At 42.8% G+C, this 21425-nt stretch overlaps 1 protein-coding gene across 5 annotated transcripts in view; it reads left to right on the top strand.

Annotated features, from left to right (window-relative positions):
- The first annotated feature begins 10359 nt into the window (after positions 1-10359).
- The window catches only part of ZNF41 (zinc finger protein 41), a 45824-nt gene continuing 34758 nt past the window's right edge, over positions 10360-21425 (top strand). The window contains exon 1 of one of the 5 annotated variants that reach the window (XM_058712273.1): positions 10360-10516. The gene's annotated coding sequence lies outside the window, so the exon portion shown is untranslated. The other 4 variants (XM_058712268.1, XM_058712270.1, XM_058712269.1 and 1 more) reach the window with 4 other exon arrangements.

Genomic DNA, 21425 nt, shown 5'->3' with positions numbered 1-21425 from the left:
TTAATCTCCAGAAGTTCTATTTGGGCCTTAATATGCTTAATCTAGGCTTCTGAACATTTGGAATAGAGTTATAAGGACCGTTTTAATGTTCTTCACTATTGATTCAGATTCTCTATCATTTCTGGGTCAATTCGAATCAATTTATTTTTCTCAAAATTATGTATCATGTCTCCTGGTTCACTGGATGCCTGGTTATTTTTTACTAGGTGGCAGGCATTGTGATTTTTATCTTGCTTGGGGCTGGATATTTTTGTATTCCTATGAATATTGTTCAGCTTTCTTCTAAGACACAATTCATTTGTCTGGGAACAGTTTGATTCTTCTGGGTCTGGCTTTTAAGCCATATTGGGCACGAGCAGAGCAGCATTTAGTCTAGGGCTAATTTGGTCTCCACCGCTGGCCTCCTAAATCGTCTACTTGATCCTCTGTAAATTATGAGGCTTTCCACTCTATCTAGTGAGATCAGGAACTTCTGCCAGCCCTCTGCAAACTCCAAGGATTATTCCCTCTAATCATTTCTGGTGGTTCTTTGCCCAGCCTTGGGTGGTTTCCTCACATGCAAGAGCTGAGGAGTATTTAGCCGAAGGCTCAAGCGGGACCCTCTACAGACCTCTACAGCTCAGCTCTTTTCAACTCTGTGCAGCTTTCTCCTCTCTAGTACCCTGTCCTTGAACTCCAGCTGCCTTGGTCTCCTTGGACTCCCGAGTCCATCTCCTTAACTCAGGGAGAGCACCGGGCTCTGCCTGGATTCCCCTCTCAGGGCTGTGATGGGAAACTCTATCCGGGCTGAGATGTCCGTAGAGCTCACTTCATTTGTTTCAGGTGAGAGGGTAAATCTGGTCCCTGTGACTCTGAGTCAGAAGCAGAAGAAAATCTGGCATGCTCTTTCAGTATGCAGGGGCTTTTTTATTCCAGAAAGTTTTATGGAATTATAGTTTTCAGTATTTCTTTTGTTCCCTTAATCTGGTTTTCTTTTCTTTTTTTTTTTTTTAATGTTTATTTACTTTTGAGAGAGAGAGAGAGACACAGAGGACAAGTGGGGGAGGGGTGGGGGGAGAGGAGGGGGACACAGAATCTGAAACAGGCTCCAGGTTCTGAGCTTTCAGCACAGAACCCGATGCGGGGCTCGAACCCACAAACCGTGAGATCATGACCTGAGCCGAAGTCGGACACTTAACCGACTGAGCCACCCAGGCGCCCCGATCTGGTTTTCTTGTTCAGGGACTCTGATGGTGTAACAATTAGATTGTCTCTTTCTAACTTGATGTTTGTCATTTGTTCTCAAATCTTTTTCTTTTTTATTTGAAGAAACACGTTCCTGCTTGTCACCTTCTACTTCTCTTAAGCCATCATGTGTTGTGTGTATTTGCTTTGTGTTCCTTGTAGTTTAATCTTCTATCCTCAAATGATCTTTTTCTTTTATTTCCAAATATTTCCTGAGATCTATCAAGTCATTTCTGAATTTTTCTAGTACTTATTTTATGTTCTCCATTATCTTACACCGTTTCCTCTTTTTTTGAAAGATTTTATTTTCAAGTAATCTCTATACCCAACACGGGGCTCAATCCCACAACCCCGAGATCAAGAGTGGCACACTCCACCCACTGAGCCAGCCAGGCGCCCCCTTCTGTCATTTTCTTAATGTCTCTTAGCTTGTTCAAAATAGCTGGTGATAGCTTTGATCTGTTCTGTTAGCATGTGTTTTTGGCGTGCTTTTATTGTCTCTAGGGATGGTATTCTGCCCCTGATTCTTTAGCCTTCTAGCAACATTGTATGGGATTTCCCCTCTGAACATTGTTGTAGCTCTTTATACAAAATTGATCTTCCTTAACTTTTGGAGGGAGGTGGGGTTCAGGGTTAGCTTCTTAAATGTCAGAGCTCCCTCTTCTGTTGTTTTTGCATAGTGCTAAAAATTATGGCAACCTGTTTCTGAGAACTCTTGGCTCTATTTACCTACTATTATCTGGACATTCTCTTTCCTTATTGAGGTAGGCTGAGTTATGTCTCCCTGAAAGAAACCCATGTTCTAACCCCGGAAACCTGTGAATGTTACCATGAAAGGACTTTGCAGATGTGATGAAGGATTTGCAATAAAGAGATTCGCCTGAACTATCCAGGTGGGCCCTAATTGCAGTGGAAAGTGCCTTTCTAAGACGGAGGCAAAGGCAGATCACACAAAGAGAAGAAAATGAGACCATGTAGGCAGATATTGGAGTGATGGGGCCACAAGCCAAGGAATGCCAGAAGCCACCAGAAGCTGGAAAGAGCAAGGAGTGAATTTTCCCTTAGAGCTCCCAGAGGGAGCATGACCCTGCCAGCACCTTGATCTTGGCCCAGTGATCCTGATTTGGGACTTCTGGCCTCCAGAACTGTGAGATTATAAATATCTGTTGTTTTAAGCCACCCAGCTTTGTGGTGACTTGTCCCAGCCACAATAGGAAACAGAGTTTGGTACTGGAAGGATGGTATAACTATACCAGATTTCTAAAAATGCAAAAGTGGCTCCAGAATGGGGTAATTGGGTAAAAGAGGCTGGAATAATGTTAAAAAGCAGGACAGAAAAGGCCTAGGTTGCCTAACACAGACCGCTGGTGGAAATATAGGTGCTGAAGGTGCTGCTGGTGAGGGCTCAGAAGTGAGGAGCATGGTGGAAAAGCTTATATTGTCTTAGACAATATATATAATATATAATATAGTATAATATATTAATATATGATGTATATTAATATATATTATAATATATAATGTATATTGATATAATGTATGTTAATATAATATAGTATATATTATATATTAAATAAAATATTGGCATAAATATGAGCATTAAAGGTGCTGTTCATGAGGGCTCTGAAGGAAATGTGGAACATGTTATTGGAAACTGGAAGAAAAGCGATTCTTGTTATATCATAACAGAAAATGTAGCTTAATTGTGTCCTACAGTGATATGGAAAGCAGAACTTATAAGCAATGAACTTGGATATTGAGCTGAGGAGATTTTTGCCCCAAGTTTTTATTAACCCCCAGCTTGTCAGCATCCAGTGCAATATTAGTTTCAGGCGTAGAATTTAGTGATTCATCACTTACATACAACACGTGGTGCCCATCACAACATGTGCCCTCCTTCATCCCCATCACCTGTTTAACCCATTCCCCTCACCCACCTCCCCTCCAGTAACCCTCAGCTTGTTCTCTATAGTTAAGAGTCTGTTTCTTAGCTTGCCTCTCTTTCTCCCATGTTCATTTGTTTTGTTTCTTAAATTTCACATATGAGTGAAATCATACGGTATTTGTTTTTCTCTGATTAACTTATTTCACTTAGCACTATACTTTCTGGCTCCATCCACGTTGCTGCAAATGGCAAGATTTTGTTCTTTTTATGGCTGCGTAATATTCCATTGTACATATTTACCACTTCTTCTTTGTCCATTCACCAGTCGATGGCCATTTGGGCTCTTTCCATAATGTGGCTATTGTTGATAATGCTGCTATAAACATCAAGGTGCATGTACCCCTTCGAATCAGTATTTTTGTGTCCTTTGGGTAAATACCTAGTAGTGACATTGATGGCTTGGAGGGTAGTTCTATTTGTAACCTTTTCAGAAATCCCCATACTGTTTTCCAGAATGGCTGCACCAGTTTGCATTCCTACCATGAGGAATTCCCCTTTGTCCACATCCTTGCCAACACCTGTTGTTTCTTGTGTTGACTTTAGCCATTCTGACAGGTGTGAGGTGGTAGCTCATCGTGGCTTTGATTTGCATTTCCCTGATGATGAGTGATGGGGAGCATCTTTTCACGTGTCTGTTAGCCATCTGGATGTCTTTGGGAAAATGTCTATTCATGTCTTCTGCCCATTTTTTAACAGGATTATTCGGTTTTGGGTGTTGAGTTTTATTAGCTGAGGAAATTTTAAAAAATTTAATGTTTATTTCTTTTTGAGAGAGAGAGACACACACACACAGAGTGTGAGCAGGGGAGGGGCAGGGAGAGAGGGAGACAGAATCCGAAGCAGGTTCCAAGCTGTCAGCACAGAGCCCGATGCGGGGCTTGAACTCAGAAACCGTGAGATTGTGACCTGAGCCGAGGTCGGTCACTCAACCGACTGAGCCACCCAGGCACCCCTGGTTGAGGAAATTTTTAAGCAAAGTGTTGAAGGTGCAGCCTGGTTTTTACTTGCTGCTTATAGTAAAAAGTGAGAGGAGAGAAAATGAAGGAAGAACTACTAAGTAAAAAGGAGCCAGCACTTGATGATTTAGGAAATCCTCAGCCTATCAAGATTGCAGAAGGTGCTAAAATTAGGAGATTCACTGTCAGGAAAGCATGTTCTGGAGATGGGGCCAAGGGTGTGGCCATACAACCTTCTACTAGTACTGAAGAGATTAAGCATGTGATTCATGGAGCCCCTCAACCTTCACAGCAGAAGCCAGGAATAGAGAGGGGATTAATGAAGAAAAACCTGTGGACGTTCCTCTTCTCTAATGATGTGAATCCCTGTGACATACACAGGAGACCTGCAAGGTTTTTGAGAATGTTAGACCGTCAGAAACACTGCCAGTGTGGACCAAAAGGGACAAAGATAGAATAACGTGAAGAAAGGCTGTCAGAGTCCTAAAACCAAAAAACAGTTATAAAACTACTCAGCTTATTTTTTTAATGTTTGTTTTTGAGAGGGAGAGACAGAGCGTGAGTAGGGGAGGGGCAGAAGGAGAGGGAGATGCAGAATTGGAGGCAGGCTCCAGGCTTCGAGAGATCAGCACAGAGCCTGACATGGGGCTCGAACTCGTGAACCATGAGATCATGGCCTGAGCCAAAATTTGGACTCTTGCTTTGGCTCAGGTCATGATCCCACAGTCATAGGATCGAGTCCTACCTATGTCGGGCTCTGCGCTCAGTGTGGAGCTTGCTTGAGATTGTGTGTGTGTGTGTGTGTGTGTCTCTCTCTCTCTCTCTGCCTCTCTCCCCAGCTTGCACACACACACACACACACTCTCTCTCTCTCTCTCTCTCTCTCTCCCCCCCCTCAAATAAAAAAAATTAAAAAGAAGATGATTCTAGAAATGCTAGTATGGTTTAATATTTATAAGTCGGTCAACATAATTCATTACATCAATACTTTAGAAAAGCTATATAATGCTATTAATATTTCAAAAGTATATGGTACAATTCAGTGGCCATTACATGAATGATTAAAAACTCAAAATAGCAATAGAAGGAAACTACTTAAAATTCACACAACCATTTTCCAAAAATCACCTGAAAACTTTATACTAAATGGTAAAATGTTTAAATTATTTCCATTAAAATTGGCAACAAGATAGGGATGTTCTCTACTACATGTATTATTCAACATTATTTTGGGTTTGTTTTTGTTTTCTTAATTTTTTTATTTTTTATTTTTTTAGCATTTATTCATTTTTGAAAGGCAGAAAGAGACAGAGTGCAAATGGGGGAGGGGCAGAGAGAGAGAGGGCGACACAGACTCTGAAGCAGCCACGGACCATGAGATCATGACCTGAGCCGAATTTGGCTGCTTAACAGACGGAGCAACCCAGGCGCCCCTGTTTTCTTAATTTTTGTTTAATGTTTATTTATTTTTGAGAGAGAGAGAGACAGAGAGACAGAGAGAGACAGAGTGCAAGTGGGAGAGGGCCAGAGAGAGAGGGAGATACAGAATCCGAAGCAGGATCCAGGCTCTGGTCTATCAGCACAGAACCCAATGCAGAGCTTGAACCCACAAACCATGAGATTATGACCTGAGCCAATATCGGATGCTTAACCGACCGATCCACCCAGGCGCCCCTCAACATTATTTTGAAGGCTGTATTTCAGCATTGTCCAATACCACTGTCCAGAAATGTTTTATATTTAGTGCTGCCCAAGACAGTAGCCACTAGCCATATGTAGCTATTGAACATCTGAAATGTGGCTAGGTAACTAAGAAACTGAATTTTAATTTATTTGGCTTAAATAAATTTAAATTTATTTGTTTGTTTATCTATTTATTTAGGCTTTTAAAGTTTTTATTTTAAGGGGCGCCTGGGTGGCTTGGTCGGTTGAGCGTCCGACTTCAGCTCAGGTCATGATCTCACAGTCCGTGGGTTCGAGCCCCGCGTCGGGCTCTGTGCTGACAGCTCAGAGCCTGGAGCCTGTTTCAGATTCTGTGTCTCCCTCTCTCTGTGACCCTCCCCCGTTCATGCTCTGTCTCTCTCTGTCTCAAAAATAAATAAACGTTAAAAAAATAAAAAATTTAAAAAAAAAAAAGTTTTTATTTTAATTCCAGTTAGTTAACAGAGTGTTATATTAGTTTCAGGTGATTCAACACTCCCATACATCACCCGGCAGTCATCATGACAAGTGCACTCCTTAATCCCCATCACCTATTTAACTCATCCCCCACCCCTTCCCCTCTGGTAATCATCAGTTTGTTCTCTATAATTAAGAGTCTGTTTCCTAATGAATTTAAAGAGCCACATGAGCCACACGAGCTACTGTGCTGAAAAAAGAAGAAATAATCACACCAAATATTGGATAAAAGAGAGAATATTATCTGTATCTGATATCACTATACAATTAGAAGACTTTAGCGACTATACTAAGAAGCTACCAGAATTGGTAGGTAGTTTTGGTAAGGGGCTGGATATAAGATAAAATTATAAAAATAGGTATTTTCATCCTATACTAACAGTATGCAGATAGGATTAGCCAACATAAGCCTTGACAATTACAACGAAGGTATGGTAAATACCTAAGAACAAATTTAACCAAAAAAGACAATGGACTTATAAGAAGACTACAAAATGTCATTGCAGTATATAAGACATAATCAAATAGAGACACATGAAATAAAAAACAGTAACTCTTCCCAAACTATTATATTAGGGTAATAAGCTCCAATCAGAATCCCAATAGTTTTGTATTGTTTATTTATTTTGAGAGAGAGAGAGAGAGAGAGAGAGAATCCCAAGCAGACTCTGGGTTGTCAGCACAGAGCCCGATGTAGGGTTTGCATACACGAACCATGAGATCATGACCTGAACAGAAACGAAGAGTCGGACGCTTAATGGACTGAGCCCCCCAGGCACCCCAACATTCATTTTGAAACTCCATCTCAAACTTCAGAGAGTTCTTAGAAAAATAAATTCGCAAGAAACAAAAATCCTTTGAAATTCGGTTACAGACACAACAGAGTTCAGATCAAGCAAAACATACTTGCAATGTTGTATGACAAAAGTGATATTTCATTCAGTGGGTACAGGGCAGTGTGTCCCATGAACAGTGCCAGCTGATACTGCTGAATTTTTTTAATATCTTTTTTATTTTTTTTTTAATGTTTATTTTTGAGAGAGAGTGAGTGAGACAGAGTGCAAGCAGGAGAGGGGCAGAGAGAGAGTGAGACACAGAATCCGAAGCAGGCTCCGGGCTCTGAGCTGTCAGCACAGAGCCCGACTTGGGGCTCGAACTCACAAACCGTGAGATCATGACCTGAGCCGAAGCCGGATGCTCAACCAACTGAGCCTCCCAGGGGCTCCTACTGCTGAATTTTACCTGAACCTTGTGATCCTGGAAAACAGCTTACTGCAAAGAACGCCCCTTCCCTACGTGACTTAGGACTCATGGATGCTCCTGTTGTTTACCTATGACAAGGACAGACACCTTCCAAATTCCCATTCCTTGCCTCAGAAACACTGATTTAATCAGAACAAGATGCTGGTAGCCAAACTTCAGTTGAGCTCCTCTCTTTCCTACAGGCTCCTGAACTCTGCTCGTCCCCGCCCCTGAGAAAACACAAGAACATGTGGAGCACTGCTCCCTCTTCTCAGCCTCTCCTGGGTGGGAATCCACTGACCACAGTGGGCACTTTCCAGTCAGATTCTACTGGCCATTCCCCTGCTTAAGCAGCTTCTCCTCTTACAGATTCTGCTTAGCTCGGCTTTGCCTCCCCCTTACCCTATCTATAAAGGAGAAGCCTTTTTGTTTGGTTTGGAGATAATTGCAGATTTCTGAAATGGAAGCTTTCTCCCTTTTTGCAACAGTCTTTATAATTAATATCTCCCAATCTAAGTCACGACTTGTTTTTGACGCAGCAAAAACAAAGCTTGACCTTGACCTCATACCGTAGGCCACAGTAAATTCCAACCAGATTAAAGGTTTAAGTAGAAACAGTTAAAGCAATACAAATCAAATAAATGTTAAGACTATCTTTTTAAGCCTACCTGGAACGGAGGAGGAGGACCACGCTAGACAGGAAATACAGAAGCCAGGAAGGAAAGCGTAGACATTTCTGATGAGAGAATACATTTTTCTAATTACATATCAAAGGACACCTATAAAATGCAAAGGAGAAAAAGAGTGAAGGGGGAAATACTACAATGCAACTCACAAAGGGTTGATATCCCTAATGCACAAAGAGTTTCTACAAACGGATAAGAAAACCACAAATCATCGGGGCGCCTGGGTGGCGCAGTCGGTTAAGCGTCCGACTTCAGCCAGGTCACGATCTCACGGTCCGTGAGTTCGAGCCCCGCGTCAGGCTCTGGGCTGACGGCTCGGAGCCTGGAGCCTGTTTCCGATTCTGTGTCTCCCTCTCTCTCTGCCCCTCCCCCGTTCATGCTCTGTCTCTCTCTGTCCCAAAAATAAATTAAAAAAAAAAAAAAAAAAAAGAAAACCACAAATCAAAGTAAATTGGACAAAGGATATGAAGACTTACAGAAGAGAAAATCTAAGTGGTCAACAAACAGGAAAAGATCCTCAGTTGCACTAGTAATCAGGAAAAAGCAAATTAAAGCAAATTAAATACTACTAGCCCCCAGACTGGCAAACATTAAAGACAGCATCAACATCCAGGGCTGAGAAGATTTGCCTCTGTGAACTCATATGTTGCTGGTGGGAGTAGGAATGGTACAGTCTTTTGGGAAAGTGATTTGGCTGTATCTATTCGACAACAAAATATCCTTACCTAAATTTAATAATAAACTTCAAAATATAGGGAGCAAAAATTGACTAGCACAATGAAAACCTGACTTAGCAATACAGTGGGAGAATCTCTCTCCTTTCTAGGAACTCAGCGCACAAAGAAGAAAGTCATCAGGAAGGAAATAACACATTTTTAAAAAGTATTTATTTATTTTTGAGAGAGAGAGAGCAAGTGCATGTGCACTCATGTGCACACAGGGGAGGGAGAGAATCCCAAGCAGGTTCCATGCTGTGGGCTCCATCACAGGACCATCTGGAACCCTGAGATTGTGACCTGATCGGAAATCAAGAGTGAGAGGCTCAACGGACTAAGCCACCCAGGTGAACAAAATAACACATTTTTAAAGACCCAACTAACAAGCTTGAGCCAACAAACACATACGCTAAATGCCACAACTGGAAAATAGCCATTTTTTCTTAAAAAAAATTTTTTTTTATGTTTATTCATTTTTGAAAGACAGAAAGAGAGCGCAAGCAGGGGAGGGGCAGAAAGAGAAGGAGACACAGAATCCAAGGCAGGCTCCAGGCTATGAGCTGTCAGCACCGGGCCATACACTGGGCTCAAACTCACAAACCATGAGATCGTGAGCTGAGTCAAAGTCGGAGCCACCCAGGCGCCCCAAAATAACCGTCTTTTCAATGAAGAGATGAAACATTTTTGAAAACTGGGCCCATACTTGAGCCTTAAGACAAGTTTCAACAAATTTCAAACACTCAACATCATACAGACAATGTTCGCAGATCACAATGCAATTAGGTTAGAAATCAGTAACATTGGATTATCCTGGTGTTTGGGAAAATGAAAAATGGTGTAAGGAACTGTAAAATTTGCTGCACTCCCTCTAAATCCGCTGTGGAGTCATTAAATTTTTAGAGGAGTATGTGACAGACTGAGATGAGTCAAATCGCAAACAGCTCCTTCCGGGCAGCATTTCTTTCAACACGTGTGGACCAAAGCCCACCATACGTGCAGCTGGCACTCAGCCGCTTTTGTTTCCTTCCTCTTATAAAACTCCCCAGGCTCCAGGAAACTCTGGGCTGGGCTGTTCTCCCTGTGGGCAGCAGTCTAAATAAAGTACCCATTCCGTTACCCTGTGTGTCCTGAAGTTTTGCAAGTTGGACAATGGACTTCTCAATAATTCATGGATTAAAAGGGGGGGGGGGATTTACAAATGAGCACTTGAAACCGAACACGGATGGAAATAAATCAAAACTCGGATCTTTGGTACTTTTTAGCCTTAATGCTTATATAAGGAGGCCAGGAAGGTCGATGCCATGATTTTTTTAAACTGGAGGAAATGGCCCACCACTGATGTCACAGGTCCCGCAATTAGTCGCTCCGCAGACACTTGGTCCCTGGCGCTGAATCACCTCCGCTCCCCGCGCCCAGAGTGGTTAAACTCTCGCTGCGGGCGACTTCCGCTTCCTGGCCTAAATCTGACACGTACTATTCCCCCCACCCCGTGGGAACCACCCAGGGTCGGTGACAGTCGAGGAGCCCGGCGATGCCCTCAACCGACGGGGCGGACAGAAGCGCCGGCAGGTGGGCATGTGGCGGCGCCCCGGGCCGTCCGGGGCCTTTTCCGTTCCCCCGAGCGGGGGAGCGGGGCGGAGGCCGGGGCGGGGGCGGGGGCGGGCCGATCTCTGGGCCTGCCGCTCCGCGGTGTCTTGCCAGCGGGGACGGGGCGGCGGGAGACGGAGGGTGGCCCAGCGGCTTTTGAAGACGCCGCGGCTCCCCCCCCCCCCCGGGGGGATGCGGCCCGAGGGCGGGGCCCCCTGAGCGCTGGGCAGGGCCTGCGCCCGGGCGGCCGCCGGGGAGGATGCGGCCCCGCGGCGGGAGGAGTCCCGGCGGCCCAGCGCGCGCTCCGGCCGGCTCGCTCTCCCCGGCAGATCCCGCAGGGGTGGATCGGGCCTGGGACCCGGCGGCCCCGCGGCCGAAATGACCACCCTTCCAAGATGGCGACTCCCGTAGAGACACTCCCGAGGGGACAGCCATGTTAGTTGCCTGACAAAGTCACTAAAGAACACTTGAAAGCCCGCCTCTCCTCCGACACGCGCACACGCGCTGGCACCTCGCGAGTGCACCCCGTGGGGTTGCGGGCGGCCGGCCGCTCCCAAGCTGACACTGAGCATGTGCACGGGGAAGTCCAGACACGGAAGAGTCCCTCAGAGGTAGTTTCAACACTTAGGGGCTCGGGACGGAGTTTAACAGAGGCGGCACAGTTGGGCCAGTAAAGCAATTGATATGATTATGAGGCTGTTACGACATGGATTTCGTACGCAGTGATGGTACTCTTTAGGGCCAGTGATGATGAGGCTTCTCTGAGGTCCCTAGGGAGGAGGTGTGTAGAGGGAGTGACAAGGGTTTGGGGGTGAGTGATGGGGTCAACGGGGAAAATGGGTAGTCTGTGGGATGAGTGATGGGAGAACTGTGGGGTGACTTGGCAGGTCTATGAGGTGAGCGATGAGGAGTCTACGGGGTGAGTGGTGACGACTCTCACAGGTCACTGAGGGGGTCTGTAGAGTAAGTGATGGAGGTCTGTGGAACAATGATGGGAGTTCTGAGGGGTAAGTCATAGTGGGTTGGTGGGGTAAGTGATAGGGGGTCTGCAAGATGACTGATTGGAGTTCAGTGGGTGAGTGATGAGGGCCTTTAGGGAGTAATGAAATGGTCTGTGGAGTAAGTGGTGGAGAGTTTGTGGGGTGAGTATTGAAGAATCAATGAATGAATGAATGATTCCGACCGTGAGGTGAGTGTTGCATGGTCTATGAGGTGCGTGATGGGATTTATTGAGTGGATGGTCAAGGTTTCTGTGGTGTCATCGATGCATTTATTTGGGACTAGTGACAGAGGGGCCAAGGGAATCAGATATGATGCTTCATGGAGTCAGTCAGTGATAGGTGGTCTGAAACTGACATGGGATTGTTTCAGAACCCCACTTTGACTTTGTTGGGCTTCCTGTATCTTTTTCTTCTAAGTCACTAATGTCTCCCCTTGGTTTCATTATTTATCTTCTTTGGTTTTTTTTTTTTTTTCCTTTCATGCGTCTTTTTAAATTCCTGACTGGAATGCTTATCTCGTTAACGTTCAATCATTTTCTTTTATAATATAAGCATTAAGTTGATGAATTTTCCCCTAAGAACACTTTAGCTCCATGTAACGCATTTTGATATGTAACATTTTCACTGTAGTTTACTTCTAACGTTTTCTGATTTGTGTTGCAGTTTTCTCTCTGACCGTCATATTTAGATAGGAGATTTCAGTTTCCCCAAGAGTTGACATTTTGGTTATTGATTTCTAAACTATACTCAAAGGGCTCATTCTAATATCGTCTCCTACACTGAATATTGCTGCTTTTCTTCATTTTCCCCATTCTGAGGGCCAAACAGAATGGTATTTGTCTTTAGTTTCGTAAAGTAAATGGTACCTAGTATCTTGTTTTACTTTGATGTGCATTTTCCTGGCAACTAGTGGTTGAATATCTTCTCATATTTATTGGCCATTGAAATGTATTTTTTAATGTTTTTTTTTTTTTGAGAGAAAGACAGAGAGTTAGTGGGGAAGGGGCAGAAAGAAAGGGAGAGAGAACCCAAGCAGGGTCCATGCCATCAGCACAGAGCCCAATGCAGGACCCCATCCCACCAACTGTGACATCATGACTTGAGCCAGAATCAAGACTCAGACGCTTAACTGACTGAGCCACCCAGGTGCCCCAAAATCTATTTTTTTTAAAGTTTTCATATTCCTTGCTCTTTTTTCCCTTCAGGTGGTTTGTCTTTCTAATTTGTGAATATTAACCTTCTGTCATTTACTGTGATTTTTTTCCCCTCGATCTCTCTTTATATCTTGATTTTTGAAAGATGTCTTCACATAGAAAAAAATAATCATCTGATTAGAGCTCTCTTTTTCCTTTTCATATTATGAGTATCTTGTCTTGCCTACTGAGTTCTTCCTGCTTTGTGCTCCCATAAATACATGCCTTAAAAAAATAAATATATATATGCCTTAAATTTAACATTTTTATTGTTTTAATTTTTAAAGTTAAATTTCAATCAAACTGAAATTTACTCTGGTGTAGGAAAAAAAAATCTGTCAATTTTTCTTTTTCTTTTTTGTATTTTATTTCTTATCCAATGCAATCATTAGATTCTCATATGAATTCTAGTTGCTTTTTATAGTCTCTTCGTTTTCCTAGATAGAATATCAGTCCATCCAATTAACAATGATACTCTCTCTTCCTTCCAAATATTTATGCAGATTACCTTGCCTTCTCTTACACTAGCCAGAGCTTTTGGAACAATGTTAAATGATACTTGATAGAGGGAATCCCTATTTTGTTACTAATTTGAAAGTGAAAGGTGTTCATTCATTCATTTATTCATTCACTCAACAGTTATTGAGTACACATTTGTGTACAAGTTTTTGTGTGGACATACATTTTCATGTCTCTTGGGAGTGGAACTCATTAAGTGTTGAGTGAATGAATGGGAGTGGAATTGCCAAACTGTTTTTCAAAATGGCTGTGCCATTTTACACCCCACTGGGAATGTATGAAGGTTCCAATTAGTCTCACCCTCACCAACACTTGTTACTGTATTCTTTTATTCTACTGGTTTTTTTTAAGATTTATTTATTTTTGAGAGAGAGCACACGTTGGGAAGGGGCAGAGAGAGAGGGGGACAGAAGATCTGAAGTAGGCTCTGTGCTGACAGCAGTGAGCCCGATGTGGGGCTTGAACTCCCGAACCGTGAGATCATGACCTGAGCTGGAGTCAGATGCTCAGCCTACTGAGCCACCCAGGCACCCCTTTCTTCTTTTATTCTAGCCATCCTAGTGGGTGTGAAGTGGTATCTCATTGTGGTTTTGATTTCTATGTCTCTAATGACTACTGATATTGAATACCTTTTCGTGTGTGCAATGGACTGAATGTTTGGGTCCCCCCCAAAACTCATATGTTGAAATCCTAATTCCCAATGTGATGGTATTAGGAGATTAGGCCTTTGGGAAATGATTAGGTCATAAGGGTGGAGCTCTCATGATGGGATTAGCACCCTTATAAAAGAGACCCCAGAGAGTCCTTTCCCCCTTTTTGCCATGTGAGGACACAGCAAGAAGATGGCCATCTATGAACCAAGAAGCAGTTCTCACCAGATACCAGATCTACTGATGCTTTGATCTTGGACTTCCCCATCTCCAGCACTGTGAGAAATGTTTGTTGTTTAAACTGCCCAGTCTGTGGTAGTTCATTATAGCAGCCCATAATCACTGACCATGTGCTTTTTGCCCATTTGTGTATCTTCTTTGAAGGAATATCAGTTCAAATCCTTTACCTATTATTAATTGAGTGATTTGATCTTTTTTATTATTGAGTTGTAAGCATTCTTTATATATTCTGGATGCAAGTCCCTTGTCAGCTATGTGACTTGCATTTGTTTTCTCCCATCTTGTGGGTATCTTTTCACTTTCTTGGTGGTTGACTTTGTAGCACGAATTATTTAATTATATTGGGGCGCTCGTCTAAAATCAATTGACTGTAAATATAAGGGTTTATTTCTGAATTCCCAATTCCATTTCATTTATTTATATGTCTACCCTTCTGCCAATACCACACTGTATTGATTTGTGTAGCTTTGTAGTAAGATTTTTTTAAATGTTTTATTTATCTTTAAGAGAGCAAAAGCAGAGGAGGTGCAGAGAGAGAGGGAGACAGAGGATTTGAAGTGGGCTCTGTGCTGAACAGGAGATCATGACCTGAGCCAAAGTCGGACGCTCAACGGACTAAGCCACCCAGGCGCTCCTGTAGTAAGTTTTGAGATAGGGAAATGTGTGTCCTCCAATTATGTTCTTATTCAATATTTTGGCTATTCAGGGTCCCTTGCATTTCCATATGAATTTTAAGATCCACTTATCACCCTCTGTACAAATTCCAGCTTGGATTTTTACAGGGGTCATGTTGTACCTGAACATCGTTTTGAAGAATATTACCATCCTAATGATATTAAGTCTTATGATCTGGGCATTCTTTAGCATAATGTTTTCTGGTGATTTTTTGGTAGCTATTATAATATTTAAGTAGCTTTTTATGTTCCCATTTTAATTTGTATTTTTATTAGGAATGGCTCCCGAATTGTGTCAGATGCTTTTTTTAAAAATGTTTTTTTTTCTTTTTTTTTTTTAATTTTTTTTTTTAACGTTTATTTATTTTTGAGACAGAGAGAGACAGAGCATGAACGGGGGAGGGTCAGAGAGAGGGAGACACAGAATCTGAAACGGGCTCCAGGCTCTGAGCTGTTAGCACAGAGCCCGACGCGGGGCTCGAACTCATGGACCGCGAGATCGTGACCTGAGCCGAAGTTGGCCGCTTAACCGACTGAGCCACCCAGGCGCCCCTAAAAATGTTTTTTCTAATGTTTATTCTTGTGAGAGAGAGAGACAGCATGAGCAGGGGAGGGGCAGAGAGAGAGAGAGGAGACACAGAATCTGAAGCAGGCTCCAGGCTCGGACCTGTCAGCACAGAGCCCGACGCCGGGCTTGAACTCACTGCGAGATCATGACCTGGGCTGAAGTTGGACGCTTAACTGACTGAACCACCCCAGGCGCGCCCAGATGCTTTTTTTTTTTTTTTTTTTTTTTTTTTTTTCAACGTTTTTTTATTTATTTCTGGGACAGAGAGAGACAGAGCATGAACGGGGGAGGGGCAGAGAGAGAGGGAGACACAGAATCGGAAACAGGCTCCAGGCTCCGAGCCATCGGCCCAGAGCCTGACGCGGGGCTCGAACTCACGGGCCGCGAGATCGTGACCTGGCTGAAGTCGGACGCTTAACTGACTGCGCCACCCAGGCGCCCCCCAGATGCTTTTTGATGTTACTAGTCTTATGGTGTTGTTCTCTTTAATTGACTGTTGTAATGAATTATACTGATATGTAGTGTGGCCCCATCTTTGACTTCCTGGGATAATTCTGTTTGGTTAGGAGGAATTTTTCTTATGAGACATGGTTGGATTTGAGTTAGTAATATTTTATTTAAAAATTTTGCCACTAGAAGAAAACTGTTTATACTTTTCTTGTCTTTGTACTATATTTGCATGTGTCGATATTAAGGTTCTGCCACTTTTTAACAGGAATCCAGGAGATTTATATCTTTTTATATGTTAAAATGGCATAGAGATTATTTTCTTTAAGATTCAGCCATTTTCTTTGTCCATTCATCCATGCATGGACACGTGGGTTGCTTCCATATCTTGGCTATCATAAATAATGCTTCAGTAAACATAGGGGTGCATATATCTTTTTGAATTAGTGTTTTCATTTTCTTTGAGTATATACCCAGTAGTGGAATTACCAAATCATATGGTATTTCTGTTTTTCAGTTTTTTGAGGAATCTCCATACTGTTACCACAGTGACTGCACCAATATACATTCAGCACTGGTCTTTTAAAATTCGAAAATTGTAATTATTTTCTTTTCTCTGGTTACTGGTCTTAACGGCCTTTGGGGGCGGGGGGATTAATTTCGGTAGTCTATGTTTGCTGGGGATTTTATATTCTCATAGAGCTGCGTGCGATACTCACATTATTTTGTTCACTCCCACCTTATTCTTCTCCATTAATACTGCTTTCGCTATTCCAGGGGCTGTGCCTTTCCATAGAAATTCTAGAATATGCTTGTCTGTGGATGTTGAACATATTCTCTGGTGCTTATTTGTGCCCCCTATATCGTGTTTGGTGAAATCTCTTCATGTCTTTGGCCCATTTTCTAACTGGATTGTTTTGTTCCTTCGGTATTGAATTTTGAGAATCCTTCATACGTTGCAGTTATGAGTCTTTGCCAGATACTTTCTCAAAGTCTGTAGCTTGTCATTTCATCCTCCTCACAGTGCCTTTTGCTACAGTTTTTAATCTGGTGAAATCAAATATATGTGCATTTTCTCTTATTGATCATGTTTTTGGTGTCGTATCTAAGACGTCTCACTAAGCCTTAAGTCCTGATGATTTCCCCCCACGTTGTCTTTTAACACATTGACAGTTTTACATTGTGCATTTGAATCTATGATCCATTTCAGGTTAATTTTTTATGAAGTGTGACATTTCAATCGAGATTCATTTTGTTTTTTCCTTATGAATGATCCAGTTACTCTGGCACCATTGTTGAAAAGACCTTCCTTCATCCATTGAATTGTTTCTGCGCCTTTGTAAAAAAAAAAAAAGTTGGCTCTACTTGTGTGGGGCTATTTCTGGGTTCTCTCTTCAGTTTCACTGATGTGTGTGTCTGCCCTTCATCAGTACCACATTGTCTTGAATCCTGTAGTTAAATAAAATGTCTTGAAATCAGGTAGATTGATTTCTCCTGTTTCTTTGTCAGAAATGTTTTAGCTATTGTAGATCCTTTGTCCTCCCACATAAATTTTTTTTTTAATTTTTTTTTCAACGTTTTTTTATTTATTTTTGGACAGAGAGAGACAGAGCATGAACGGGGGAGGGGCAGAGAGAGAGGGAGACACAGAATCGGAAACAGGCTCCAGGCTCCGAGCCATCAGCCCAGAGCCTGACGCGGGGCTCGAACTCACGGACCGCGAGATCGTGACCTGGCTGAAGTCGGACGCTTAACCGACTGCGCCACCCAGGCGCCCCTTTTAATATTTTTTTTAACGTCTATTTATTTTTGAGACAGAGAGAGACACAGCATGAACGGGGGAGGGGCAGAGAGAGAGGGAGACACAGAATCGGAAGCAGGCTCCAGGCTCTGAGACATCAGCACAGAGCCCGATGCGGGGCTCGAACTCACGGACCGCGAGATCGTGACCTGAGCCGAAGTCAGACACTTAACCGACTGAGCCACCCAGGCGCCCCCCATGTATTTTTTAAAAATTTCCCTTGAGACAGGGCACCTGAGTGACTCAGTCGGTTAAGCGTCCAGCTTCGGCTCAGGTCGTGATCTCACGGTTCATGAGTTCGAGCCCTGCGTCGGGCTCTGGGCTGACAGCTCAGAGCCTGGAGCCCGCTTCAGATTCTGTGTCTCCCTCTGTTTGCCCCTCTGCTGCTTGCACTCTGTCTCTCACATTGTCTCAAAAATAAATAAACATTAAAAAAAATTTTTTTTTAAGTTTCCCTTGAGACTTCCTCTTTGGCCTGTGGTTTATTTAGAAGATGTTGTTGAGTTTCTGAGTGTTTGGGGATTTTCCTGTTCCTTTTTGTTTTGATTACTGGTTTCACCCCATTGTTGTCAGCAAGCATACTATGTGTGATTTCAGTTCTTCTACCGTTGTTGAGGTTTGTCATGTTGTCTAGGATATGGTCTTTATGGTCTATTTTCTGTGGACATTTAAAAAGAATGTATATTCTGCTACTGTTGGGTGGAATGTTCTATAAATGTTGCTCAGATCCTGTCGGTTGATGGTGTTCATGAATTCTTTTTTTAACCTTGCTGATTTTCTGTCCAGTTGTTCTGTCAGTTGCCGAAGGAAGGGTATTGAAGCCTCCAACTATAATTGTGACTTTTGTCTATTTCTCCTTTCAGTTTCATCAAATTTTGCTTCATATATTTTGCAATTCTATTGCATGGTGTATACACACTTAAAATTGCTATGTCTTCTTGGCGGATTGACCCTTTTATCGTTATGTAATGTCTCTGTATGTCCCTGGTAATTTTCTTTACTCTGAAGTCTACTACTCTATCCAATATTAATAAGTTCACTCCTGCTTCCTTTTAATCAATGTTTGCATGATACAGCTTTCCTTTTCAATTTTTATTATTTTATTTTTTTTCAAATTTTTATTTAAACTCTAGTTAGTTCAACCTACATATATCATCATATTTGAAGCACATTTCTTGTAGGCAATACATAATTGGGTCACGATTTTTTATTTTTTATTTTTTTATTTTAGAGAGAGAGAGAAAGAGCTCCACACTCAGCATGGAGCCCAATACGGAGCTTGATCCCACAGCACTGGGATCATGACCTGAGCCTGAGCTGAAATCAAGAGTCGAACACTCCACTGACTGAGCCACCCAGGTGCCCCTGGATCATGATTTTTTAAATTGAATCTGCCAATTTCTGTCTCTAATTAGTGCATTTATACCATTTACACTTTATTTAATTATTTATATGTTAAGGTTGGAGCCTGTCATATTTTGTGTTTTCTGTTTGTTCTCTCTGTTTTTGTTTTCTCCTTTATTTTTCCCCTTTCTTTGGGGTATATGGGCATTTTGAAGAATTCCATTTTGATTATCTAGTATTTTCAGGAGGATCTCCTTATGGAGCTTTTTTTTTTGCCAGATGTTTTATGTATTGTGTAATATATACACAACTTATCAATGTCTATTGGTATCATTTTACCACTTTCAGCGAAGTGTGGAGATCTTCCTTACCCCTTTTCTCTTTATCCTCCCCTATTCATTGTCTTAATATAATTGTTATATATTTCCTTTATATGCATTGAGCACCACATTAGATGGGGTTATAATGTTTGCTTCAACTGTCAAACCTATTTTAGAAAACTTAAGAGAAGGAAAGCATATTATATTTACCTATATTTTTTGCTCTTTCCATATTCTTTCTTCCTTACTGATGGTCCATTTTCTTTTATCATTTCCTTTCTGGTTAGAGAACTTCCTATAGCCATTCTTTTATGGTAAGCCTGCTGGTAATAAATTCCTACTTTTCCTTGACCTGAAAATGTCTCAATACTTCTTTCATTCCTGAAGGATATCTTCTATGGGCATGGGATGCTAGGCTAACAAGTCTTTCCTTTTAGCACTTGAAACATGTTGTTCGGGGCGCCTGGGTAGCTCAGTCGGTTGGGCATCTGACTTCAGCTCCGGTCATGATCTCGTGGTTCGTGGGTTCAAGCCCCGCATCAGGCTCTGTGCTGACAGCTCGGAGCCTGGAGCCTGCTTCTGATTCGGTGTCTCCCTCTGTCTCTCTGCCCCTTCCCCACTCATGCTCTGTCTCTGTTTGTCTCTGTCTGTCTGTCTGTCTGTCTCTCTCTCTCTCTCTCTGAAAATAAATAAACATTAAAAAAAATTTTTTTAAAGGGAAGATGTTGTGCCATTTACTTCTGGTCCTAAATGGCACCTTCTTCCAATAGAGGGTTGTTTCGTCTACATTGAAAATCTACTGTTTAGTGTGGCCACCTTCCTTATCTGAGCTAGAGCTTCTGGATAATTTGCTGCAGCTTCTATATCAGCACCCACTGCTTTGCCTACACTTGTATGTTATGGAGGTGGCTTCCTTCCTTAAAATGCATGAACCGACCTCTGCCAGCATCAAACTTTTTTTTTGCAACTTCCTCACCTCTCTCAGCCTTCAGAGAATTGAAAGGAGTGAGTGCCTTGCTGGGGATTAGGCTTTGGCTTAAGGGAATGTTGTGGCTGGTTATATGGAGGTGGCTTGCGGCACCCCAAAACCGTTATTATAATAGTAACGTCCAAGGTCACTGGCCACAGGTCACCACAATAAATATAAGAATAGTGCAAAGGTTTGAAATATTACGAGAACTATATTACCAAAACGTGACACAGAGACACGAAGTGAGCAAATGCCTGTATTTCTTCGCTGAGGTTTTCTATTGTCTCATTTGTGTTAGGCATTCTTCATAATTGCCCAGTGAAGTGTGTTTACGATGGCTGCTCTAAAATCCTTGCCAGGCAGTTCCGGCATCTGTTGGGGTTTCGGTGTTGGCATCTGCTCAGTAATCTTTCCTCCTTCCAGCTGAGGTGTTCCCGGTTCTTGGTATGACATCTGATGTTTCATCGTGTCTAGGACATGTGGGTATTAAATTAAGAGGCTCTGGAATTCATTTAACTCTCATGTTTTCACAGGCGTCCTTTGACAGACCTCCGTTGGGTGAAGGGAGATGTCAGCTCATTACTCCACTTGGCTTCTTTGCGGTGGGGGGGGGGTGTCCCTTATATTGCCCGGTTGGGGTAGGAGTTCATGCTTCCCCCTAGGCCTCTGCTGATGCCACCCTGACTGGGAGGGAGATAAGTGCCTTGTCACTGCTTCCCATTTGATGCCCCTTGACATTGTTGGCAGAAGTGGCCTAGTTACTGCTGAGCCTTGGTGACAGCTCTAGTAGGCCTCCTCTGACATCACTCAGTGGGGAGAAGGGAGGACACTGTGTTAGCTCTGGGTGAGGATGGGAGCCCAGACTCCTCACATTGTCTCCACTGTCACCAACGGGTGGGAGAGGAAGAGGCAGTGGTTACTATTGCCCAGCAAGGCAGAAAGCTCCAGCACCCTAATGGGCTTTCTCTGATACCGCCTTGGCAGGGGGCAAGGGTTGTTGGGCTGGGGGTACTGTAAGAAGTTACAGTTTGTCAAGGGTGGGAATATGGGCTCTCCACTTGGCCTTTGCTGTTAGTGATGGTGGTGGGACCCCAGTGTTTTCTGTGGTGCTTGGCTTGAGTAGAGCCATCATTGTCTGAAAGTTTTCTATCTTCCTAGACTGCC

Source organism: Neofelis nebulosa, chromosome X (genome assembly GCF_028018385.1).
Source record: "Neofelis nebulosa isolate mNeoNeb1 chromosome X, mNeoNeb1.pri, whole genome shotgun sequence".
NCBI classification, from domain to species: domain Eukaryota; kingdom Metazoa; phylum Chordata; class Mammalia; order Carnivora; family Felidae; genus Neofelis; species Neofelis nebulosa.
The sequence above is the reverse complement of the archived record's forward strand: the minus strand, read 5'-3'. Positions and strand labels throughout refer to the sequence as shown.